We start from the raw sequence: 27036 nt of genomic DNA, 5'->3' as shown, positions 1-27036 counted from the left end.
TTCACAAGACAAAATACTAACAGAGGTATCTCAGGATCTACAGTCATAGAAAGCATCAGTCTTCGGGGATTTTGGTTTCTCTAAATCCTTCTGTTAACTGAGATAGGTATTTTTGATATAGTGGCTATTTTGAGAAAGCAGAGGGTAAGCTAAGTGTTACAAAATGTTGAAAGTTATTGTAATTCAGAAGCTCATGAGAGACTTCAGATGTAGTATAGACTGAGTACAAAAATTGTGCCATTTCTCCAACTTCCCGTATCCATGTGTTTTACATCGTGACTCTGCACGTGACCCTGCAGCTCCTGCTTTCAAGTGGTGTTGAGTCTCTTATCCTATGCCTTGTGTCTGGATTGGCCTTGTGACAATTTCAGTCCAGTGAAATGTGACAGGAGTTACACTGTGCCAATTCTGAGTCTGTTGCTCAATAGGTTATGCCCACTTGTTGTCTCTCAGGACCACTGTCTTCTCTGGTGGACACTCTAAGCTGGCCTGTGAGGGAGGATGAGAGATTACCAGAATCTGAGCAGGTCAGTCCAGGCGTCCCAGGTGAAGTCCAAAGCTTGTGAAAGAGGCAAGCAAAGATTATCACAGCTGACCATGGATGCCCAAAAAATTCCAGTCAAGAACTGCATGTCAAGAATTCCACAGAGTTGCAAATCAATTAAGTGTTTTTTAAGCAACTAGCTGTTGAGTGGATTTCATGAGCAAAAATGGCAAACTGACAGACTTAGGGACATTGATTCACTCCAAATTATCTTCAAAAATTATATCAACTAAATCCTCTTTTTAAAAAATTTTCTAGGGCTTATAGATACAAGATGGTACAATAAAACATGACAATATTAATGAAAATAGTCTCTTAACAATATGTCTATATTTGAAAAATTTTAAAAACAAAGCTTAAAGGAATATTTTTATACCGGTGATTGCTAATAAACTGACACATATTAATGAAATTAAAAAATGGGCAAAACATCCATGACTCTGTGTGGAATATAATAAAAATACACTTAATCATTCTATTTTATGACACCTACATAACAGATGTGTAAAATATGGTTGTCAGATTAGTTTTATACAAGGCATTGTGTCTTCTGAATTCTTAATCCTGAATATTAATTAAGAATAAGAACCTCCTTCATTAATTATATTTTAATTGCAGTACGCTTGTGATCATTTCATCACTGTTAAGGCCTTGTGAAGAATTCTTTGTAAAAACATCTGTCTTTTTATTATAGAGCATGGTACTTCTTACTAAAATCAACAACCTATAATATTGAATTTTTTATAAAATAATAAAAAATATCCTGCAACACAGATTGAAAACAATGTTTTTAGTAGTTTTGAAACAGAGTGAAAACGTATTGTAGATACTGATGAAGTTCAGGTAAGGAATGAGGACATAAAAATTTGAGTGATAATTTTTGATAAAATATATATTATCGATAGATATTTAGTCTTAGGGATTTGCACTTTAAGGAGGAGATTTCTGACCATTTACTCCTTACACTGGGGTCTTTGTACTCAAGTGTGACTCCGTTGCAACTAGGAAAAAAGCCATGCTAGGGAACAGCATAACCACCTTTGGGTAAACCTTTTAGTTTTAAAGAGTGACTTGAGTGTTTTAGACACAAGGCAATTTGTCTGTACCTTTTAATTCTAATCAATCATTGATGTTGCTGTGTCTCTCTAGGATTCCTTCCAACTCATAAATATTTCATATGAATTTTCTTCCAGTTTTGGCATAGAGAATTTAGATAATCAAAAGATGTGTCAAATAGTATTATAAGCACTTTTGCAAATTCGCAAACTCCTTTAAATTTGTAGGCAAAACAACTCCAAGTAGTATGAGTCTGGCTGAGAGCCAAATGCAAACTCTTCACAGTTCTCTCATTGACAGTCCTCCCTTGGCCTTTCTGAGTGGCAGTCTCTTCTTTCCTTCTAGCATGGGAAATTTAATAAAAGCAGTCATATCTCATTTTCCCCTCTTAGAGAATTTATCAGTAACACTGAAACAGATTGTGTCTGCAAAAAGCCAAGAAATAAAATACTGAATGGATTCGACAGAAGAACTCATATTCAAGTGGTTTAGATAGTGTGGGAGAGATAAGAAAATTTGTTGAATTAATGTTCTCATACCTCAAACTTGTTTTACGATTATACATACAGAGCAACACATAGAAATCTAAGCATTAGTCACATGCTGATATTTGATTCGCCTTCCAATATCAATTTTGTTAAATGCCTTCCTATGTTCTAGTATTCATTACCTCACTTAGGCACAGGCACTTAGATCCTGCCCTGGGTTCTGTGCCTGGGGGCTGGGGGGTTGAGCAGTTGAGGATGGGTACTGTTTTTTGAAGTGCTACGAAATTTTCAAGTTTCCCGCAGTGCTTGGGGGCTTCTAAGGTTATCAGCTGTTGTCTTCATTTCTTTCATTTAGTGCTTTCACTGACTCATTCTCATCCACTGATCATGGGTTGAATCAGACACCCTGAAGATATTCAGAACTTTCATCAACGTGACTGTCTCAGGGCCCCATGGCCCAGTGCCAGCTTCATGTGGTTGGCTTGGTAAGAGGATCATATCCTCTGTCCACTGCAAAATTTTGTGGAATCATGGTTTCTTTCACGGGCTACCAGAACGTGCTATAACCTTGACTTTGAGTAAAGCAAATTAATTACATTGTGAGAATGTCCACAGGAGTACATAGCTCCCACCACAAAGCACACGCTGGGGGAGACCATGCTATCAGTGTTCTACACTTTCAGTCATGCTTTTTACTGGAAAAGGCAATTATATAATTATAAAACAAAGGTAAAATAGCAGCTGAAAACAGTAAAACTGTAAATAATTTTTGAAATGGTTTTAGAAACATGGGACTAAAGTAAGTTTGAGATGAAACTCAAATGTAACTGACCTTAGAGACCCAGACATTTGCTGCCTCATGATTTGTCTACTGTCTACAACCTGGTTTATCCCTCTCATGTAAATTTCCCATTCCAGACACAATCAGGCGAGGCTCACATATTTAAATCTTGCCGTTAGGAAAGAAAAGACCCTCTCCTGACTGCTTATGTATCCTCTCTCCACTAGTATATATGCCCACTTCTGTGCAATCACTGTGTCTTTGCTCTGACAGCCAGAAACATGATACTGATTTTAACAGCTCCTAAAGACATGCTTAGAGTAGAAAGATGGCCAGATCCCAGAAGAAGAATTAGTGAAAGGAATAAATGTATTCAATGCATATTAGCATAATAATGGTGGTAGCAGTAATATATTACACATAAATATTCAAAAATTCAGACATTTTTTGAATTGAGAAATTTAATAAAGGTTTTATGAATTTGTTTCATATTTGTTTTATGAATATGGTATTTATTTGAACAATATTGTAGTGTGTAAAATAGTTAAATATCCTTGAATCAAACAGGCTATATTGCAAATTCACTGAATATAAAATCATGCAATCTGAGTCCTTGTTTTAATTTGTACTGATTTGCTTGGCTAGCCAGGTAGAGTCTTAAGGTGTTTTGGAGAGGATCTTCTTCACTTCAAAAGCCTTTGTTTAGATCATCCAATATTGCAAGTGAAATGGGAAGAGAGTGCGTTTAACTCCTCAGCCTTACTACTCTTCACATCTTTCCCAGATTTTGTGGATCCTTCAGAGGGTATTCTGTGATCTTCAGGACCGAATTGAAAAACATTAAACTGTATAACCTATGAATCTAAATATATTATCAAATCCTCTTTACTATTGCATCAAACCAAACTGTAGTGATAGAAACAGAACTGTTCAAGACCTAATAAAAATGGCATAAAATTTGAAAAATAAAGCTATTGAATCTGTTTTTAGTAAGCACTGCTTTTGGATTTATAGTAACAGCAATATCTTGCTCCTTATGAAAAGAGGAAACGAGTACTAGGGGAAATTTCTGATGTCTTTCTAATTTTTTTAGTGGTTTTTACTAAAAAAATTTACACTTTTTAAAAAAACATAGCAATTTATTGTTATGTTCACATATTACACAATTATCTAATGGATTTTAGTATCTTCAGGTCAGTAGAATTATCATAACAGTAAATTTTAGATAATTTAAAGCATCTTAAAAATAATCTATGCCCCTGTTGCCAATCACTTCTCCTTAACTGTTCAACCTTGATTACAGTTCACAGAGAATGACTCCTATATTTTCTTCTAGCAATTTTATAGTTTTACTTCTGTCTTAATATTATTAAGTCTTCTGATCCATGACATGAATGTGTTTCCATTTATTCAGGTCTTTAATTTCTTTCGTAGTATAAATTTTGTACTTTTTTGTCGAATGTATTCCTAACTATATTATTTTAATACTGTTAGAAAAGGAATTAATTACAGTTTATACACATAAAATGGATTTTTATTTATTGATCTTGTACTCTACAAGCTGGCTTAATTTATTTATTAGATCTAATAGATTATTTTTACTGAGTTCTTTGGAATTTTCAATGATGTTTTCTTCTCACAGAAATTGTTTTACACCTTGCTTTACGTAAATGTCCTAGCTGGAACTTCCAGTAAAACGTTGAATAGAAGTAGGGGGAGTAAACATTGTTTTGATCTGTGACTTTAGGAAGAAAGTATTTGGACTGTTATGAAAGATGATGTTAGCTGTTGGATATTTTGTAGATGCTTTTTACCAACCTGAAGAAGTTTCCTCTCTTCCTAGGATGTAGAGCATTTTTTTTAATCACGACGGTTTATTGCATTTTGTCAAATGTCTTTTCTATATCTGCTGAGATGATTATGTGGTTTCATCTTTATTCTATTGATGTGACAGTGATTGATGTTCAGATGTTAAACAAACCTGGGATAAATATTGCTTGGTCATGAGGTGTAACAATTTTAATATGTTGCTGGATTTGGTTGCTAATATTTTGTTGAGGATTTTTGTGTCTATATTAGCAAGGGAGTCTGTTGTTTCTTTTCTTGTAATATTTTTCTGTGACTTGATACCAGAGTAATACTGACTTTATAGAATAAATTGAGAAATATTTCTTTTTATTTTTAAAGAGTTGGTGAAGAATTAGAATTAATTATTCTTTATATATTTGATAGAACTCACCATGAGGATATCTGGACCTGGAGCTTTCACTGTGAGATGTTTTTGAATTACTGTTTAGACTCTTGATTTGTTATTGTTCTGTTTAGAATTTCTATTTTTTAAGGCAATTTCTGTTGTTTGTGTCCTGTTATTTCTATTACATTTGACTTAATTTATCCAATTTGTTGACATAAATTTGTTTATAATCCTTTCTATTTATGTATATTCAGCAGCAATGTACCATGTATATATTACTAATTTTAGTAATTTGAATCTTTGCTCTTGCTATCTTGGTCAGTTTAGTTTAAAAGATTAATTTTGTTGCTTACTTAAAGAAACAACTTTTATTTATATTGATTTTCTCCATTGTTTTTCTATTTTTGATTAATTATCACTCTAATAATTATTGTTTCTTACTCTGCTTACATTAGGTTTAATTTGCTCTTATTTTTACAGTGTCTTAAGGTGGAAGTTTAGGTTATTGATTTAATTCTCCTTTATTAATATAAGAATTTAAAGCTATAAATTTCCCCTTTAATCATGGTTTTTGTGACATCCCGTAAGTTTTCATATGTGTGTCTTTGTTTTCATTCATCTCAAAATATTTTCAAGTTCCCATTTGAATTTTTTCCTTTATCTATTTGGTATTGAGAACTGTGATGTGTAATTTTTGAAGTTCTCATATTTTCCTCTGCTATTTATTTTAATTTTACTCCATTGTGGATGAAGGATTTACTTTGTAAGATATAATTTCTTTCCGATATTGTAGTTTGCTTTATGGCCTAGCGGATGATCTATTCTGAAGGATGTTCCATGTGCACTTGAGAAGAATATGAATTCTGCTCTTGTTGGGTGGAGTGTTCTTATTCATAGATAGATCTTGGGTCCAGCTGGATAAGTAATAATCACCATTACCCAACCATATAATAGCCAAGGCTTCAGGCTACTTTTAATAAATGAAACTGACTTGGCATTAACAAATGATTATGCATGACAAGCTACAAAGACTTTCAAACTTAGTAACGTGGTGTTTGCACGTATGTGTGAGCATGCATATTTGGAGAATGTAGTTCCAGGAAATCATTTGTTTAGTTTAATTTCACAACTTGATTTTCTGGTTCAAATTGCTATTCTGAAGCAGCCCAAATTTTGAAGCTCCCTTGGAACAGCTCTGGGCCAAACAGGCTTCCTGTCTCTTTTCCTGTAAATAGTCCTCCGTTCCCACTAAGTAGTGAGAATCGCCTATTAGAACTGACTTTTAATGGCAGGGCTAATAATTATAGATAGATGCAGAGGAAAAGATTTCCAAATGGATATAAAGTGACTCATATTTACATTATAGCCCATTTTATTACATATGATTACTGGCAAGAGAAAAATGAGTTGCCCAAGTTTTCAGAGAACTACAGTGAGCCCAGAGTTGAGCATCTAATTCCATAATCATATATTAATTTTAATTGTTTGTATATTTCACATTTGCTTTTTTAATCTTAAGACTTATTCAGCAAAGAGACATAGAAATTCTGTATATATTTTTCAACTTTAATACCAATGACTTTTATGCACACCAATTTAGTAATAGCTTTTCAGAGTACATAAACTATGTAAATTAAATATAATTATGAATTCTAAAGAGGAGAAAATGCTGATTAAAATTCAACAGATATTATTATATTTAGAAATTAGGTAGGAAATTCAGTTACTAAAGTGTTATTTAGACTGAATGATTTTTAAAAATAGATATTATGTAGTACATATCTGTTTCTTTATGTCAAACAAATTACAACTCAGAGAATCTAAGCATGTCACTAGCCTGCCATTTAATATAACGCTTCTGATTAAAACACAGTTTTTAGTTCTAATCCATAGCCTTTTTTTCTAGTGATGCTGGAGACATAAGGGAAATGTATCTTTAAAATACATTCTAAAAGGATTAATTTTTACTTAAAAGAGTTGTGCATTTTTCTCTATAATCCAAAAAATTTTAAAAATAAATTAGTAAATGTTATTTTCTGAATAAAATTTATTTTACAAAGTGACACTTTTATTTCAAATTAAGATCTGATCTTTGATGGTTAGCTGTAATTGGAAAGATACATTAGGTAATTTCCAACATTACTAAAAAAAGTTTAAGACTATAATCCTGAAGGCTTATAAGCTGTCTCTATTTCAATGTGCTCAAATTATTTAATATTTAAATAATATTATGAAGTCATATAATTTAATTTAATAACCATATTTGTTCACATTTATTTTACCATACTTTGCCTTTGTTTGAAATTTATTAATTTTATAATGTTTTAATGTAGCATAAGGAATTTTTAGCATTTGAAATTGTTCTGAATAGTTTACTTTTTAAAGGCATTTTATTAAAAGAAATCATGTTGTGGAAGATCATGCTCTTACCAGTTTTTCTTCCTATTTTAATGCTGTTATTTTTTCATGGTGATGTTCTCCTAGTAAACCTTTAATTCATAGAGAATAATGTGAGTTTCTGATTTTGTGTTAGTCATACATTTTGCCATATTAATAGCTACCACTGAAGAATTAGCAATATTTTATTTTGCAAATTATAATGAGTATATGACATTCAGTCTTTATATTTAGCTTGCTTTGTATTTGATGGATATTTCTAAGGCTAATTACCACTTTTCTATATTTAGTGAGCAGGAGCACAGATGAAGATAAAAGCACAATGTGACATTTATGAGATGTCAGTACTCTACAAATATAGAAATTCTCTAATTATCACAGAGATATTCATGAAAATTTCAATGCTTTTCTAGGAATTTGGATTAATTGAACAATAGCTGATTACCCTTGCCATAAATTAATATTTGAGAGAGTGGAATTGCCTCAGTAGCAATGCAATATCAATTTTAGCATAATGTCCTAGTAGAGGCTTTATTTATTGTTAGTTATTTTAATTTATAATTGACTCTTAAAAATTGCTAATAGGGAATGGAGATAAAGTCTCTCCATATGCAAGGTTGTCATTAAATTATTTTATTATTATGGTTAACCATATCATCAAAAGTTTGAAGATTTTTAAATTTGTATAACAAAATTATTTTTAGATGCAAAAACAGCTATAGGAAGTAGAATGGATTATAATTTAAGTACTTAATCCAGGGTCAGAGATCTTGTGGCCAGTCTGCCATTGGAAGATAGTATTTTTGCAGAAATGCAGTTATATTGTACATGGGAAATCCCACTTTTTAAAGCAGATCCAAAATTTGGCACTCTGGCTTCCTAGGCGTGTCTTTCTCATTTATTTGATGTGGCAACTGACATTTTTACCTTTAGCAACATTTATTTGGGATTAGGCTACTCATATGAAAGGGCACAGCTTCCTTGTTTCCTTATTTATTTATGAATTATAAGATATATATTTTTCTTACAAGTTTACTATTTTTCTTCAAAGTAAATTATTACAAAAATTCTCCATTGTTCTATACACACAAAATTAAAACCCCTTATTCCTGGCAAACTGCTAACTGAGTTTTTTGGCATGTGTTTATACATTCAGAAGATAGACAAACAAAAAACATATTCTCTCCTAGGTAAACCTCCTACCAGTGCCACCAGGGAATAATCCTCGAGGGTCATCCCTGAAGAAATTTGAGGAGTAATTTTCCAAGTCTAGACAGTTTCATGATCATAAGGTTTTTCTGAAATAAGTCTGACAGGGAAGATAAAATGTAAAATAAGGGCAAAATAGTGGATAAAGTGGCTTATAAAATGAGTTGCCAAATTTGGGACATGTTGGAGGCAAAGTCAATTTATGAATAAAAAGAGGGGACAAAAAAATTGCAGAGACATGAATGGATACATTAACTCAAGAGGGGAAGCCCTTCACAATGTATGCATATATCAAATCATCACATTGTATGCTTTAAATGTCTTACTTTTTATATGTCAATTATACTTCAATAAACTCAGTTGGGGGGAAGTATAGATTAAAGGGAGGAAGTGGGGCTAATCCCGGAAAGTTCTCTGGATTTTCATGCAGTGCTTTTGCTTTTGTTGAATTGATAAAGTCCGAATGGGGCAGTTCCTTTTCGAAAGTGAAGATCTGCCGTGGCCTTCTGTAACCACCCTCCCACAACACTCCGATTCAGCTGCTTGGCTTCAGCTACCACAGCACAGCAGCGACAGCCCATTGTCTCCTCTTTCGAATCATTTCCAGCCTTTTTGTGCCTTCACAGTCTACATTACTTCTTCGTTTCTTAGATGTGCCCTTTTCCAGTTTCTTAGCTTTAGGCCCAAAGCTATTGTCCTAGAGATATCATCAGTCAAGAAGACGGTTCTTTTTCTTTTCACTTAATGAACCGATGAATCACCACATGCCCGGTTTCGGTTCCTCCAGCTTGGATTGTTTATGCTGTGTCAAGATCTACTTCTTCACCGAAGTGCTCCTGCTGTATGATCCCACCCCCTCATTAAGTCCAGGACGGAGTTTCAGCTCGGTGATACTGGTTGGCCCCAAGGTAGCACGGATGATTTTGTAGTGTGCCAGTTGTGAACTGTGTTAAACACTGCATTACAGATCACACAGCGTGCACGTGTTATGCAGTATGTCTTTGTTCTAATGGGGAGATGACTTTCAATTAAGAATTGATTACCCTGAATTCCGACATTAACTGTAGCTCAAGGAGCAAAAGAATAGTGATCAGAGATATCACTGAGGGCTTTCCAGCGTATAAATCATGATAATGCAAAATCCATGCCTGAAGCTAGAAAAGGAGAACAGAACAAACATAATCATACATGAATCACAAAAGAGGATATGGTAAATGTTTAAAATAATACGCACACCATGAGTTTAAATTAGAGGACTTCAAGGCAGCTGCAGTTATCTGATGTACTTGGGAAATATATTTAGGTAGGAGCATCTGTCAGCTTTTCATTTAGCTCTGTTGTTTGAGTTATCTTAGCATACTAATGAGAATGGACTTAGGAATCAGGTGGATTTGAATTTGGATCTAGATTCTACTTCCTACCAGCTCCATAAACTTGGTCATAAATTAACTTCTCTAAATCTAAACTCCTCACGTGGCAAATGAGATTATGATACCTACTTGTATGAATAAAAGTTCCCAGTTGCAAGCAACAAAAGCCAAAATTGGGAGATTTTTGCATAAAATGAGTTCATCACAAGGATTTGGAGTTGTCTGGGTGGGCTGAGCATTACTGAGCCAGGAACATGTCTCCAAAACCACATGGCAGAATAAGCCAGCTTAGAATTTTAAGATTGCCGTTGTCAAGCATTAATGGCTGAACCCTGCACGGCTGAGGCTGCAGGAACTGGAAACTGGGCTTGGCCTCTGGGATTGCGTCCACTGCTACCTGAGGTCATGTGTTTCTCATTCTTGTATTAAGAATAAAACTTTATAAGGGAAGAAACAATCATAAAAGCAAAGACATCTCATCCACTAAATCTTTTTCCCATCTTGTTAATTATCTATCCCAGCTTCTCTGTATCTATCTTCACTAGATATCTCAGTATAGCTCGAGCTGTCTCAGTATCTCTTTAAATATCTTAAGTGGTTTAGAAATATGATAGTAAAAATTTGTGGTAGGTGAAAATCTTTCTTATTGGACTTGAGATTATTTTCCATCATAAGCATGTTCTATTTGTGTTATTCTCTCTGACTTGGGAAAAAAATATCATTTTTAACTTCAGGTTGAGATTTTTCTGCTTTTATTTCTTTTTGTTCATTTTAATAAAATATATAACATGATTTTGCTATTTATGGACAAAACAAGTAGTGAAAAATTCACAACATGCCAGTGTGATGGTATTTAAGAAGTATAGCTTTGCAAATCTGCACTTCTTTGAAGTTATACAATATTTTAGTTTTATTTTTTACCTTACTCTTCTGAATCGATACATCAGAATACAGTAAGTATAGTTGTGACTACTAATTTTTGTTGGTACATCCTTTCATTAGAGTAAGTAAGGGCATAAAAATAACTGAACATTAGTCTGAGGTAGTTTACACACGCAAATATGTGGATATGCATATGTGTGTGTGTGTGTGTGCATGTGTGTGTGTGTGTGTAGGCTAAAACACCACAAGTTTATTATATTTAAAGTTTTAGAGATCGGAAGTCCAACAAAGGTCTCATTGGGCTATGATGATGAAGATGTCAGGCAGGGCCACGTTTCCTTTCGGAAGCTCCAAGGGAGAATCTCTTTCTTTGCTTTTTCCAGCTTCTAGAGTTTGCTTACATTCTCTGGCTTATGGCCCCTGACCTCTTCCAAGCCAGCAATGGCCAGTCAAGTCTCTTTCACGTCATACTACTCTGATACTTACCTACACTTCTGCCTCTGTCTTCCATGTTTAAGAAGGGCAGAAACTGCATCCGTCTTGTCATTGTGTCCCTGTGCAGTTCTGGAGGTCAGAGGTCCAAAATGGGTTTTATGGGGTCAAAAATCAAGGAGTCAGCAGGGCTCTGTTTCTTCTGGAGGTTTTGGGAGAGAATCTGTTTCCTTGCCTTTTCCAGCTTCTAGAGGCTGTCTGCATTCCTTGATATATATACGTATATCCAGATTTTTTTCCTCTGATATGTAATATTTTATTTTCTGAATGAACCGAGATGTCTAGTGATGATAACCATGGGCTTTAGAGTGACTCCGTGTTGGAACCAGTGCTCAGACATTTACTAGCTGTGTGGTAGCAGGAGGTCATGCCATCCCTCAGAGGCTCAGTATGTTTGCCTGTGTAAGGGAATAATAGCAGTATATGCCTCAAAGAGCAATAATCCAAATAAAGGAGCCCAATAAAAGCATCCTGGAGATTCTGTCAATAGTGGTTCCTGAACCCACCTCCAAAGATTCCAATTCTGTAGATCAGGGCTAGTTCCCTGAATTTGTATTAACAGTCTGCAGGCCACACTTAGGGAAAAACTCAGAGATTTTTATAAGGGATATTTCTATTTAAAGGCATGTAGAAGAATGCTATGTAAAAAACTCATAATAACTGGTAAAACTATTATAATAACCAATAAGTATGTGTATGTGTCTGTGTGTATTTATGTATATGTGTTTGCCATAATTTGTCACCTTTAACTACACTCATTTTTTTGAGATTCCATATGGTTGATGCACAATTTAGCCTTCAGCTGAATTATTAGTAAAAAAATTAACAATTTTGATTTTCACATTTTAAATATGACTGTAGATATTAATGACTAATTTGTGTATGACAATCTTAAGTACTATGAAAAAATATATTTTGATCTATGATCATAAGATAATCAGAAAATTTCAAAGCCAATAAAATAACTGAGCAATCTTGTATAGAACAAACAAACTCAAAGCATGTGAGTGCGTCTCAACAAAAAAATTGCAACTGAGTTTAAACTAGAACATAGTTTCATTCTCATGCTGTACAAACCATGAGACTTGAAATTGAAGAAAACCTGAAATATATAATTATAATGAGGAGATTAAGATAGGACTATAAATTGCATTTTTGGAAGTTGACTGAGTATGGATATAATTATCAAAAGAATATTTTACTTTATAGTCCACAGTCCTTAATATAGAAACTTATGATACTACAAATTAACCTATATAATAAAGATACTCATTTCTTAATTTTTTCTTTATTATTTATAAGTAAAATTAGCTTGTAGGTTTCTTTTTGGTATAATCGTGATTCATTTTCTCAATTAGCTTTGGCACTGGTCCTCTAAATATGTTCGGGAACTTGATTGTCAAAATTTCTGGATCAGTTTTCTTTCCTTTAATACTATTTCTGGGATAAGACAACTTGGAAAAAAGAGATAAACATTGACAAGTGGAAGGAGTTTTCTGGACACCTGAAGAATAGTTTTCCCACTTCTAATTAATCACATGTCAGCTGCTGGGCATGTGTAATTAATGGCTCATACCCCCAAAGCTGTAATGTATAAACACATTGCTTATCTGGTTGGAGAAATAGTAGCACACTGATGATCACTGCAAATGAGAGTGATTTGCTAATACTGTCTTTAACTATTGAAGGCTGTATATTAACTCATGTTACTATGACAATAACAAAAGGATTAGTTAGTAATGAAATACATAGAATGATGCAATTTAAATGCATTTGTTTACATGTATTCATATAGATATTATATCAAGATGAGATCAGTTTAACTGCATTGCATGCTTTGGTTCACTACAAACATGACATAGACACAATAAAAATAGGTAGAAAAATCTAGCTACAAATAGCTGCTGTAAATCCTGTTAACTCTGGAGTTTAAGAGAATTAATCTTTTTGAATTATCTTTTTCACAAATGTAAAAGAAGGAAGTATATTTCCAACTGTAAAGATTTTTAGAAATATATATAACAGAATTTTATTTTTTTTATTTTGAGATACAATGTTACATGACATTAAGTAATTTTAAAGGCTGCAACATATTGATTTGACATATTTATATATTACAATATGATTTCCACTGTAGTGTTAGCTGGCACTTCCATCATGTCACACAATTACCGTTTCTTTTTTGTGGTGAAAAAAATTAAGATCTAGTCTCTTAGCAACTTTGAAGTTTAATATAGTTCTGTCAGTTATAATCACTATGTTCTGCATTAGTTTTCAAGAACTTATTTACCTACTGGTTGTAAGTCTGTAGCCATAAACAGCATCTCCCTAATTTCCCCACCCCCTAGTCCCTGGTAATCACCATTCTACTCTCTTTTTTGGGGGGATTTGACTTTTTTAGATTCCACATACAGGTGATATTATACAATGTTTGTCTTTTTCTGTCTGACTTATATCAGCATAATGCTCTCAAGGTCCATTCAGGTGGTCACAAATGGTAGTATTTCCTTTTTTCTCATGGATGAATAATATTCCACTATTCATGGATGTATATATACACATATATATTCTCTCAATCTCTTCATCCCTTGTCAGACACTTAGATTGTTTCCATATCTTGGCTATTGTGAATACTGTTGCAATAAACATGGGAGTGAAGATATATTTTCAATATCTTGTTTTCATTTCCTTTGGATGTATACTCAGAAGAAGAATATTTAATTGGAAGTTCAGCCCAAGGCAACAGATAATATTGATAAGACACATCATTGTTACTTACCAAAGCAAAATTGCAAGTCTTCAAGCAACATACTGAAAGCCAGCTATACCACTCTTAAAACTGCATCCCATATTAAAGATATAAATAAATGTTATTGGAGGACTTGGAAGATAATTTGTCCATAGAGAGCTGCTGATTTGCTATGAACATTTTTTCCCTACAATTTTGGAAGGCAGAATATTTCCCCCCAAACTCAGAACTAGAGAGAGAGGTTTAGGATAGCTCACTCAGGAGACAGGATATAAGGCTACCATAATTGGGGCTGGGAGAGCCAATGGGCTAGTATTTAACACTTGACAGCTGACTTTAAAGTTTGAGAAAGAGTGCGTTTAACTGCTGAAGAAAACCCGAGGGGATGTGGCTATCTGGGGACAGATCTTTACTGTTTGAGTTTGTTTCCTGTGGAGCTCAGTACAGACAATATGTGAGAGACAACCAGTGTGAGGTCTGTGAGATCAAATTAGGCATATTCTTGCACAAAATGATGTTCAGATGGGCAAGTGACTTCAGTAGGAAGAAGCTGAAGGTATTACTGCATTCCTGGGAGTATCAGGAGAAATGACAAACTGGAAGATACTGCATTATTGACATCAACAAGCGATAGGTTTCTAGTGACATGATGTCTCCAGAGGAGCCATAAAAAATATTGCCCCCCCCCAAAAAAAACACCAAAAAATCAATTTATATGTCACCTGGATTAAAGATGGAGAATCCAGTTTTAAACTGTTTTAGTCAAGTAGGAATTTACTGCTGTTCCTTCTTCCTTCTTCTCTTCCCCTCCTGCCCCGACGTGTTAGAAACAGGAGCTGGTTAGTCTAGGAGAAAGTAGGAAGTTGAAAATGGGGGAGAAAAAAAGGCTCTTACCCACTTCCCATGTTTTAGGACTACCACACTTTGCCAGCCGTTGTTGATGAAGAAGGCAAGATTAAACTAAAAATTCGGAATGTTTAACAAATTAGACTTTTTATATTACTGAAATGAGATGGTTTGGCAAATTTAACTTGATCTAGGGAACATAGGGTAATCAGAAAAGTTATCCATGGCAGGCTAAAATGAACCCACTGAATAAAGTTAGAGCAACAGTAGAAGAAGTATCTTTTCACTATCGTTTAATCTCATCACTTAGGCTTCTGCAATACACTTGTTGTATTGAAACAGAATTATGTTTTTAAAATGGAGTTTTGGTGCTTCCATTTTCAAACACTCATTTGGACCCTGAAAACTTTGTCCCCAACATGTTTTGATCCTGTTGTGTTAGTTTCCCCCACTGGAAAGAATGGTAGTTGTGGATAAATGATGTAATTGGGATTATACATTTGGATAGTAAAAATAATAATAATCTAGTTATCTCTCAAGAAAATGTCTCACAATTTCTCATAGATTAATTTAAATCAGTAGCATATTGATAATAAATTTTACAGGCATAAAATCTACAAACATAAACTTTTAGTGACTAAAATGTAGTAACATCCAGTAACATTTGTTGTTTATTAAAAATTGAGGAAAAAATCAAACTGTCAGTTTAAAATTTAGATTGATTAAATTGATCCAGGAAAATTGAATTTGAGATACAATTAAGAGAAATACCATTGTAATGTTTATTGTAACACTTTGGAAAAAATAATTATAATGCTTATGTGGAAAATAATTAAAACAATACTCATTTCAATTAAATTAAATAATAACATGTGAGAAGTATGTTTATTGTCCATATAGAATATTAATACTAAGTTATGTTGGTAGTAAAAGTTTCATGATGGAAACTAATCTTTTAATACAAACTAATCCATAATTTTGGGGGAAAGTTTTTGCTTTTTTATTTCATTTTTTATTCATAAATATAAAAGTATGTTTTGTGATCAAAATATTGTACCCAAATCCTGGTATCTTAATAACACTACATTAAAACAGCTCATGCAAAACAGCATGGTCGAAACATTCGCTCCCCTCTGTACTTGCATCATTATCTAGGCAACAGCAAACACTTCACGATGTTTCTTCCCTTATCACACCTCTTCAGGAGGGCATCAACATCATATACAGTGACAGAGAATTACTGTCTACCTATACTGACTCCAATCTGCCTTAACAAACATAACTAGTTCCTAAGAATAAACATGACTATCTTATTCTGCTTGACAATGAGTGGAAATCTTCAAGCAAGTAGATGAACGTGGAAAGAAATGAAAGGTAGGTCAAGGACTGCATTAAGGTTTGTATCATAATAAAAAGCAAATTAAGAAGCCAGAACTTGATATCATATTTGTTTAATAAATGATATCAAGTCAGATATTTTACCTATACATAGAGTGTGGGATTCAGGGGAGAGTTCCCAACATATAAATATTGTTTGAAGCCATGGAACTGATAAAAGCACCAAGAAAACAAAGTCATAAGAAGAAGAGGTAGAAGGAATGATCCCTGGTCACTCCAACAATAAGAGATGAGGGGAAATCAGTAAAGAAGACTTAGAACACATTGCATACCAGCTAGAAGGAAAGGAAGAAGAGTCTGGTAAGTGAAATACAAGGCAAAGAGATGTTGTTTAAGGGTACAAACGTACAACCAGGAGATAAACAAGTCCTGATGCACAGTATAGGGAATACAGACAACAATACTGTATTCTAATCATCCAACTTGCTAAAAAGACTAGATCTTAATGTTTCCCATCACAGAAAAGAAAAGAAAGTTATGTGATGGGATAGAGCTGTTATTGCTACGATGGCAATCATACTACAGTATATAAATGTATCAAATCAACATGTTGTACACCTTAAACATACACACAGTGTTATAGGTCAAATGTATTTCAATTTAAAAAAATGCAAAACAAGAATTTCTAAGACAACAGAACAATCCTGTCAGTTAGACACTAATAATCGTGTCAGTTAGCTACTAGTCAGTCAGACAGATCAAATAAGATGAAAACTGTTAGTTGATCATTGGATTTAGGCAACTTGAGGTCATTGGTGATTTTGTCAAGGGGAGAGTTCAGTAGTGTAATGGGGTCAAATGGGGTCAGTGGTGTAATGGTGTAAAGAGTTGAAGAGAGAATGGGAAAGAGGAGTTAGAGACAGACAATTCTTCAGAGGAGTTTGGTTCTGAGGGAGATCGGTAAAATGGTTACCAGCTGATGGAAGATGTGAAACAAAGAAAGTTTTTATTTTTATTTTTTCAGAAGGCAAAATTATTAGCTTAATGTTATACCATAAACATTTTTTGTTTCTTTATATCATATGATACATATTTTCCCCTATCAGTGTATACTGTATCTACTTCATCCTTTTCAATGTCATAAAAGAATCACAATGTAAGGGCCCACATTACTTGTTTTAACAAGTTTCCAATAGATGGATGCTTAAATTGTTTTACACTTCTTGCTACTAAAAGCAATGAAACAAAAAGCCATTGCCATATGTTGATATACATGTATTTATTTACCTATAGGGTGAATTTCTAAAAGCAGAAATGCCAGGTATATATATACATGGCTAAAGATATATATGGTTAAAAGAGATATTATCAATTTTTTTTCCTGAACATTAGCAACTATTTAAATTCCTAAAATACTGTGTGATACACCTGTTATTCAACACTGTCAAAGATATATATGGTTAAAAAAGAGATATTATCAATTTTTTTCCTGAACATTAGCAACTATTTAAATTCCTAAAATACTGTGTGATACACCTGTTATTCAGCACTGTCATTAATATAATGTATGATCAAATGTTTTCATTTTACCAGTTATTTGGAGGGAAATTATATTTTTATGGTTTCTGTAAAAGCAAATGTGTGGATGTTTTATAGATATTTTGGCTATAAGTCTATCAAATGTCTGTTTGAAAGCCTTTGTCTGCTGATAGAATGACATTTTGATTTTTTTCATAGTGAATTACAAAGAACAATGTTACACAGGTAGAAATTATCAGACACTGATCCAAATAACAAATTTATTTCCTGATGTTTGTAATAATAAAGTAGGAATGTAAGACAGCAGCTGGCGAATGGTTTTGCCAAACAATATTTTATTTGAATTTGAGTTTCTAAGCTATAGTTTTCTCTGTACATTTTCTTCAAAGAAGACAAATGTTTAAATTTCATTTTAGCAATCAAAGTGTTAAATGTTTAGTCTGGTAATTGTCCTTGGATTCCTGGATGAGTTTGCTAATATTCAGATTAATTTTAATATTCAATGATTAATTGTCTCTGAAATTATCTTTTTGGTTGGAAATAACGGTTCACACAGAGAGAGCTCTGATAGTTAATCAGCAGCCACAAACACTTGCAGGACATTTTTCCTCTCCTGAGAACAACATAAGGACTAGACCTTACATGCCCACAAGATGTAAGAGAATTAAAATGAGGACAACCTATTTCCTTGGATTAACAACAAAAAAAAACAAGAAAAACACCATGTATTATCAGTATTAACAGTAAACCATATTATGAAACACTTCCTCTCCAACTTTTCTCTTGTACCTTGACTCTGGACCTCTTTCTCCACAAAAAAATTAATCCTACTTTTGTGTCCTCTCTCTATTGTCCCCTCAGCCTGTGTGTTGTCTGCACCCTAAGCTTCTCTACTTAAAACGACACTGGTCAAATTGGGTGAGGGCCCACCCATGTGACTTAATTTTACTTCAGTTACCTCTTTAAAAGCCCAAACTCCAAATTCAATTCCAAGGTATTAGGGGTTAGGGCTTCAACCTGTGAATTTTGAGGAAACACAATTCAGCTATAATAACAGACAGTTAGTCTTAACGCTTTTGACTTTGAGACCAACAATGGATCAAGCCTGCCCCAATTTAGATATGGAGAGGCAAACTATAGCAAACAGAGCCCGTGGCATCTTGGGATTAAGGAGCAAGGATGGAAGTGATGAGACTCAGAGCACCAGTAGAGATACTCAGTGCCCTTCATTGCAAAGATTCAGGACCTTCTATATGATTGAGTTTAAAGGTTTGTGCAAACCTTCAATATTCTTTCCTTTCTCTTTTTGACAAAAGCACAAAGGAAACTTGAACATGGTTTAGCATTAGTGAAATAGGCCCGGGTTTTTTTTAATAATAAAATGATACATCTAGATAAATATTACACTTGTAACATCTATGCTAAGTGATCATGCTAACATAGTAGGATCAAGAATTTGTTGTTGTTGTTGTTATGGCCTCTGTATGCGCTTGTACCCTGTATGCCCTTTATCCTGTCACCTCTTGAAAATAAATCTTGCCCTTTTCTGTTCTTTTTTTCCACTCCACTTTACTTGCCATTACCCAAACAATGAGAGACCATATGACCGAATCCTCCCTCTTCCTTGATCGTCCTTGATCAACGACAGCAAAACTTTGCAGGACTCCAAACTTGCAGAACTTTGGCTGACCCAATCCTGCTAATGTCCTATGAAACATTCCTTTTTTTTTCTTGCCTAAATTAGTTCACTCTTACAGGGTCTTCAAATAAAAGCTCTCATGGATTTTATTCCACAAAAAATTAACAGTTCAAGGGTTTTAACTAGAAAATTAATTTTTAAGAAATCAAAACATAGATGATGTAAAACATTCTGTGAGTATATGACATCCTTCTCTTTCATTAACAGCTAAATCTGCTTTTGAAATAGACAACGTCTATTTATACAATGGAATACTACTCAACCATAAAAACTGACAACATAACACCATCTGCAACAACATGGATGCTCCTGGAGAATGTCATTCTAAGTGAAGTAAGCCAGAAAGAGAAAGAAAAATACCATATGAGATCGCTCATATGTGGAACTTAAAAACAAACAAACAAACAAACAAAGCATAAATACGAAACAGAAATAGACTCATAGACATAGAATACAAACTTGTAGTTGCCAAGGGGGCAGGGGGTGGAAAGGGATAGACTGGGATTTCAAAACTGTAGAACAGATAAACAAGATTATACTATATAGCACAGGGAAATATATACAAGATCTTATGGTAGCTCACAGAGAAAAAAATGTGACAATAAATATATACATGTTCATGTATAGCTGAAAATGTGTGCTCTACACTGGAATTTGACACAACATTGTAAAATGAATATAAATCAATAAAAAATGTTAAAAAAAAATGGTAACACTGCAAAAAAAAAAAAAAAACAAAGAAAAGAAATAGACAATGCCATTTTAAATTTTCACAGTACAAACTGCTATGCCCAGTTGACCTTCAACTTCATAATTAGAGATTACCCAGAATTATCTTTCTGGAATATTCTGAAGCACGAAGCTACATAAAAAGAAGTGGTTGTTGATTTGTTTAAAAAAAAAATGAACAAAAATATACCTACTAAACGATCTTGTTATCTGCACGGTCACATTATGGAACTATCTATAATTGGTGATAAATCAGTCTTTTTTATGTTTCCAAGAATAAGTTCCTTTGAGCTGTCTCTGCTTTTGAAGTACTTTGATGGGATTTCTAGTTTCAGCCAATTGCTTTCAAGCTTCTCAGGTAAACACTGGTAATGTATCATCTGCAATGTGTCTCAAACTTTAATGTAGATATGATTTGCATTATATGGGAATCTTTTAAAATGCAGATTTTAATTTTGCAACTTTAGGTGTCTCTCAATTTCTGTATTTCTAACAAACTTCCAAGTTATGCTAGTGCTTTTGGACTATTCAAAATACATTTTGAATAGCAAGGCTTTAAATTGTCAAATCTATTAGGCTCAGTTCTACACATAGGCTTCTGAATATTTTTGCCCTGTGAATTCTAATAGGAATCTCATAACATGTCTCCTCACAACCTTTTTCTTGTGTCCAGACTCCTCCACCACCCTGATATTTCACATACTTTCTGAAGAATTTTATGTCTCCTTCCTTTTATATCTACTGTTCATCTCTTGATTGTATGACTCCCTTTCTTAAAAATTGGAGATTTTCTAATAACTTCCCATCAAGACAGGTAATTATACCCACAGTATCATACACTGTTTTTATCATCTTGCAGTATAGCAGGCAGTCCCTTAACCAGGCATGTTTGAATTAATTGTCATTTTTTCCCAAATTCAACAAAGCATCTGAGATAAGGGAGGACAACATACTAAAATAAAATTTAAAAAAAAGAACAAAAAACAAAAAAGACTGGGGAAAGAAATGGAATTACAAAAATGAAAACATGGAGTTTATTATTTTCAGACTTACACTACTTGTATAAAATATCTAACATTAGATACCTGCCCTGAACTGTCCATCTCATACAAGTCTCCATATGTAGTTTCAACTCTGTTTCCACATTTTGGCTTTTTTCCTACTAAGTCAGAGAATTTTCAGGCTCTCTTTTCAAAGAGGAATAAATAAATAAGAGGGGTCCAAGGACTCTGGTCACGGAGAATAGCAACAATTAAGGTTGATGGCTGCAGTCAATCATTTTGTGGTGGTTGTTCATCTTCTACACTTTCAATACTCTTTTTGCTTTAGGAGAAGATAGAGAAGTCTTTTGGAAAGATAAAGAATTACTAGGTGAATTAAGTTCAAGTGGCGAATACATGATCCAATGCAGAATTTTTCTAATACCTTTAAAAGCCAAATGCCTTGTTCACCACTGGCAAGCTAAATTTCACATTTACCATCTATGCATCTAAATTCTGTAATTGCAGTCTATTTCCAAACCAAAAAATTACTCTTTCTCTTATCAAACTTAATTTAAACTGTTGCCATATCATTAAAATAGACATTTTGAAAATCAGGTCAACTACAGACTTGAACACATTATAGTTAACTTACTCGGCTCCTTCCAGACCTGTTACCCCCTTGCCCTCGTGTTTAAAACACCTTGACAAACCCTGTTTGTTTGGTTTTTTGTTGTTAACAAGAAAGTATCTTGAGAGAGAGCATCTACAGAATAATGAACAAAACAATCCTGAAATGCATGCAAACATCCAACAGGCTTTGTTTCTCATGTCTGCTCAGGGGAAGATACTAACTGGCAAGGAAGTAGATTTAGACTTTTAAAATAGATACCGTGAAGTACCAAGGGTTTAGACTTGATGTTGATTTATTGTTCTTTCAAACTTCTCTGCTACTTACAATACCAAAACATACAGATATGGAAAATGTTGACTTAACTATAACCCTAACTACATCCTTACAGAGTAAATGACACAAAAATCTACACAATGACTCAAAAATCCTTGTCTTGGTAAAAATAAAATACGCTTTTTCACAGCAAATATTTTACTGTAAATGTTTGCTATCAGAAATCATTGAGTTGCCGGGGGAAGGTATAGCTCAGCGGTAGAGTGTGAGGTCCTGGGTTCGAACCCCAGTACATCTATTACAAATAAATAAATAAGTAAAACCTAATTACTCCCTGTCAAAAAAGCCAAAACCAACAAATTTTTTTTTTTAAAGTCATTGAGTAGCTTCTCACTATGCAGCAGGGCTGAGTATTTGAACAAGATCTGAGCTTCTAATATTGCATCATGTATTTTTGTCAAGTATTTTCTAATCTTGAATTCATACAATGAAACTATTAAAATATACTGTGAATAATTTTCAATAAATTCCCTTCATTTTGAAAATCTAGCAATTCAAAAAAGTTTTCTTTTGAGATTTTTACTCCATTTTGGTATTTATGTTAAACATGAGGGGGAAAGGAATTAAATTTGGAACAAGAAATGTTCAAACTTTCACAATGACCTTAAACAACCTAATTTGACTCCCATTTAACTCATCTGTAAAGTAAAACACAGATTACATACTGGATCTCTGTTAGGGTTAAAGAGCACAATGAATGTAAAATTCGTAATAAGAGGGTTATTTTATGGAACTTCTATAAATGGTAGTGACTGCTATTTTATTGCCTTTAACCATTAAATGAATATGTTTTCACTATGATTATTATAAATTTACAAGCACTGCACAAAATATCTGAGTATTTAGATAAGCCCCGCTACGAATTTCTATCCTGGTTCACTAGTTCTTAAGTCACTACAGAATAGTAGTTAAAAGAATGGATGTTGGTATCAAGTATACGTTCAAATTCCAGGTTCTCTCATTGTGAGTTCAACTTTTCAGCCTACATTTTCTCAACTGCATGCATTTATACACATATGATTGTCTCGCAGGCTTTTGTATGAAGTCATTTGAAATGAACAAATGTGAAGTATTTAACTGAAAGCATGGCCTAACAGTTCTGTTGCCTCTCTTTCCCATGGTGGTAGATATATTTCTAATTCACAAAATGGGAATAATGACTCTTTACTGACTCCTAAGTGTTTTTATACTGCATTGTTCTTTCAGCCACATCAAAAACAGAGGCTAAGCTTTATTCTCTCTTTTGTAAGAGGTCTGCATGTAGAAATACGAATTTTCCACATATCTCACAAGGAGAGGAGAAGGCTTGATGGCAGCAATGGGAATTTTTCATTCAAGTGACCTCTGAATGTTTGCCTGCCAAGTTCCCTGGTCACAGATGATATATATGAAGTTACTTCTGATGTGGAGACTGGATAATCAGGTGGCAACACCTTTTATAAGCCTAACGCAAGTTCTAAACACTTGAGACTGGAGAATGCCACTCTCTTGATTCATGGCAACCTTCTGTTCAGCATCTCATTCTTGGATTCCTCTTCTTGTTCAAGGATCTGCCCTTTTAACTGTTTCTTCCTGGAGTTTTTAAGTTTATTAGCCACCATATATGCACCTTCTGCATAAAAAGCCCGCTCTCATTTCTCTTCCCTCGTCTGTCTCATATTCAAGCAGGAAGAATTTCATACATTAATCTAGAGTGTAATCACAGCTAACATGCGTCCAGTATTCTGACGGCACTAGATAATAGAATAACTTTGTTGGCATTACTAGACATTAGAATACTGACATTACTAGATGTTAAGATATCCAGAACTTCCACACTTGCTGATATCTAGTGAATATCCCCTAAGGACTGCCTGCCTCTTCTGCTGCCATAGAATTTCACCAGGAACTCCCCCCACCAATATTGCCATGATCCAGAAACTACAGGATCCACCCTGGCATAGAAGAGGCATTCCCAAGTTATATGCCAGTGCAATGATCGCTATCTGTGATTGTTCATTTGCTTTAAGTGGTATCATTTTTTTTCACTTTTAACAGAGCAGGAAAATGAGATGCACAGAGGTTGTGTAAGATGCAGAGCTTCTGCTCAAACCTTGTCAGCTCTGCATCCCTCATCCTGCAGCATTTCTCGTCTGGCCTAAAAGATTAAGTTTGGTCTAATTAAATATGACATCGGTATTAACAGTTTTGTGGCTTAACTCACAATAAGGATATGGGATGTATAAAATATCTTAGCTACAGTTTCTAAGTTTGTAATATTTTTATGCAATTGTTCTTGCTCAGCACCAGTAGGAGAAGCTTTAGCATAATGAACAGAATCATTAATGTTAAAAGTAGCTCTCTACATAATGAAACAAAAAAGTATCTATGTCTATAAATTTTTTTTAAAAAGCCATTGGAAGAGTCTGATGTTATTATTCCCCAGGAAACATTGTGTTCCAGGCAGGTGCACTGATTTTTAGAAAGGGACAGATGCATTAATTAAAAACAAACAGACAACTTAGCAAGCATTTACAAAACAATTTAAAGCAATATATTTGGGGAGTAATTTTTAGCAACTTGATAAACAGTTTCCACTCTACTTAGCTTCTTTGATGAGCAACATTGTGTGTGCGTGTGTGTGTAGAGAGAGATTTAAATTCAGATCAATATCTAAATTATATGAGTTCATATTACATACTGTTTTAAAATATTTTCATATATATCACCCTCGGGATAATGTACAAACAGAACATCCATGAAAGGAGGGAAGGGTTATTGAGAAAAAGCATTGCCTTCGCCCTTCTCCTGAAGAAGCTGATACTCCAATGTGCAGAAAGGCAAATCCTGCCCTAGAACATGCCGCACTATTCAGAACACCTCAGAGAACTTACTGCTGTTGCATTAAGAGGAATTTGAACATGTTTATCCTGCTAAATATGTTTTATTAATTCTTTTTGACTCCTAATCAAATAATGAAGTGGATGACATAGTTTGTGTTTCTCCACGTATGCCCAGGCTTTTCAAGTTGCTTCACACTTTCTCTTTTTTGTGTTGTTCCACATCCAACATCTCAACACTCTGATTTTCAAACCTTCCTGTCCCTCACCTCTCCTGTTTCCTCCTTGCTCCCATCCCTTCATGAATTCTGAAAATGAACCTTTGCGTGTTTATTAGTTTCTGTCTAGCTTCAGTTTCACCAACAAGTTTAGTTTTATGAACTGCAAGTGAAAAGTTGCCAATACATGATTTGATGACTATCTTCAGTGTTATGTTTGGCTTACACACCCTAAGCCAGAGTCCTCAGAAGAAACCAACCCTGCCTACTCGTATCTTGATCTCAGACTTCTAGCCTCTGGATTGGAAGAAAACAATTTTTTTGTTGTTTAGGCCACCCAGTTTGTGGTGCTCTGTCCTAGCAGCCCAAACATACGGTATAGTTGGTAAGTAAGGAGTCTGGTTTCCAGACAAAATCCTACCAGGCTTTTTAGGCCCAATCATAGTCCATTACAGAGGCTTTATTTGACAGATCTCACCGGAGTTAGCTTCCCCTACACCAGACACGGTTCTCAGCCAACGCACCGTGGTCTCTGAAGGGCACTGCCGTGGAAGAACCGGGCCCCCTTCTGGCCAGCCACGCTCTTGTGCGTATCTGCGGTCCTAGCATAGGGGCCACCTTGGAGGTCTCTTTCGTTGTCAGGGTCCCTTCTCCAGACATCCCTGCAAAGATCTCCTTACGAAGAAGGAGGAGAAGCTTGAAGACACTATTCTGTGTGTCTTGGTACTTTTTGATTCGTAATTCTTTCTCCCTGCCTTCTCCTGGCTCCCGTGGTTAATAAATGGCAGTGGGTTTTTGTCCAGTGATCCCCGGGCAATGAGACAATTGCCCCTTTTCTGCAATGATGCATCTGACCCTGGATCACACATGAAAAACAGGGAACTCTCCAAATATTCCATGTGATCCAGTTTTTGGCTAACTAAAATTGAAAACTTCATCATAAGAGGCTAGGAAATATCTTCTTCCTTCCTGCATATCTAGAATATACTACATATGAGAATAGACTATATATTATATACTCTACAGATATTACATGTGAGAATTAATGTTATATACAACTCTGTGATTGTTTATGTGGTTCAAGAGGTAATTTCTGGGGAAAAAAAAAAACAAAAACATTTCTTGTGACCATGCTCTGTGGATTTTAAAAATGGAACAGACGAGTGGAGGTGTTCTGAAAGGTCATCCTCCTTCAATCAGACTTCTGAGCTCTGGTGTATCTGTCAAAAATCTATCCCTGATTAATGAGCTAAATACACTGAGACCAGATGATTCCATGGAGGAACGCATTGCGAGGAGGAGGAGTGTGACGCCTGAGGGGAGGGTTTCAAGACAAAAATCAATCCATGAAAGTAAAAGGGAGGAGAGTCTGAACACTAGAGCAGGGAAGGTCCACCCCCGGCATCGCATTGGCACTGCCTTTTGGTTCCTGTCCCTGGATCAGTGCACTTAATTCCTCACTGCAGTTAAGGCTCTGTAAGGGGAATAAAGGGAAAAATGCTCTTTTCATTGGTTCCTAGGGTACAGCATTGTTTTAGACTAGTATGTGAAAATTTATCCTGTTTATACTAGTTTATTATATTTATTTTATTTAAATTTAATAATAAAACAGAAAGGCAAGGGATGTGCAACTTTCTTTAGTGTGTACAATAAAAGTTAAAGGAAAATTAGCAAAAATAATTGGGGACAAATCTTATTTGGAGGACTATGAAGTAAAATGTATTATTATTATTGCTGTT

This window comes from Camelus ferus, chromosome 3, assembly GCF_009834535.1.
Source record: "Camelus ferus isolate YT-003-E chromosome 3, BCGSAC_Cfer_1.0, whole genome shotgun sequence".
Classification (NCBI taxonomy): Eukaryota; Metazoa; Chordata; class Mammalia; order Artiodactyla; family Camelidae; genus Camelus; species Camelus ferus.
This window is presented reverse-complemented; position numbering follows the sequence as displayed.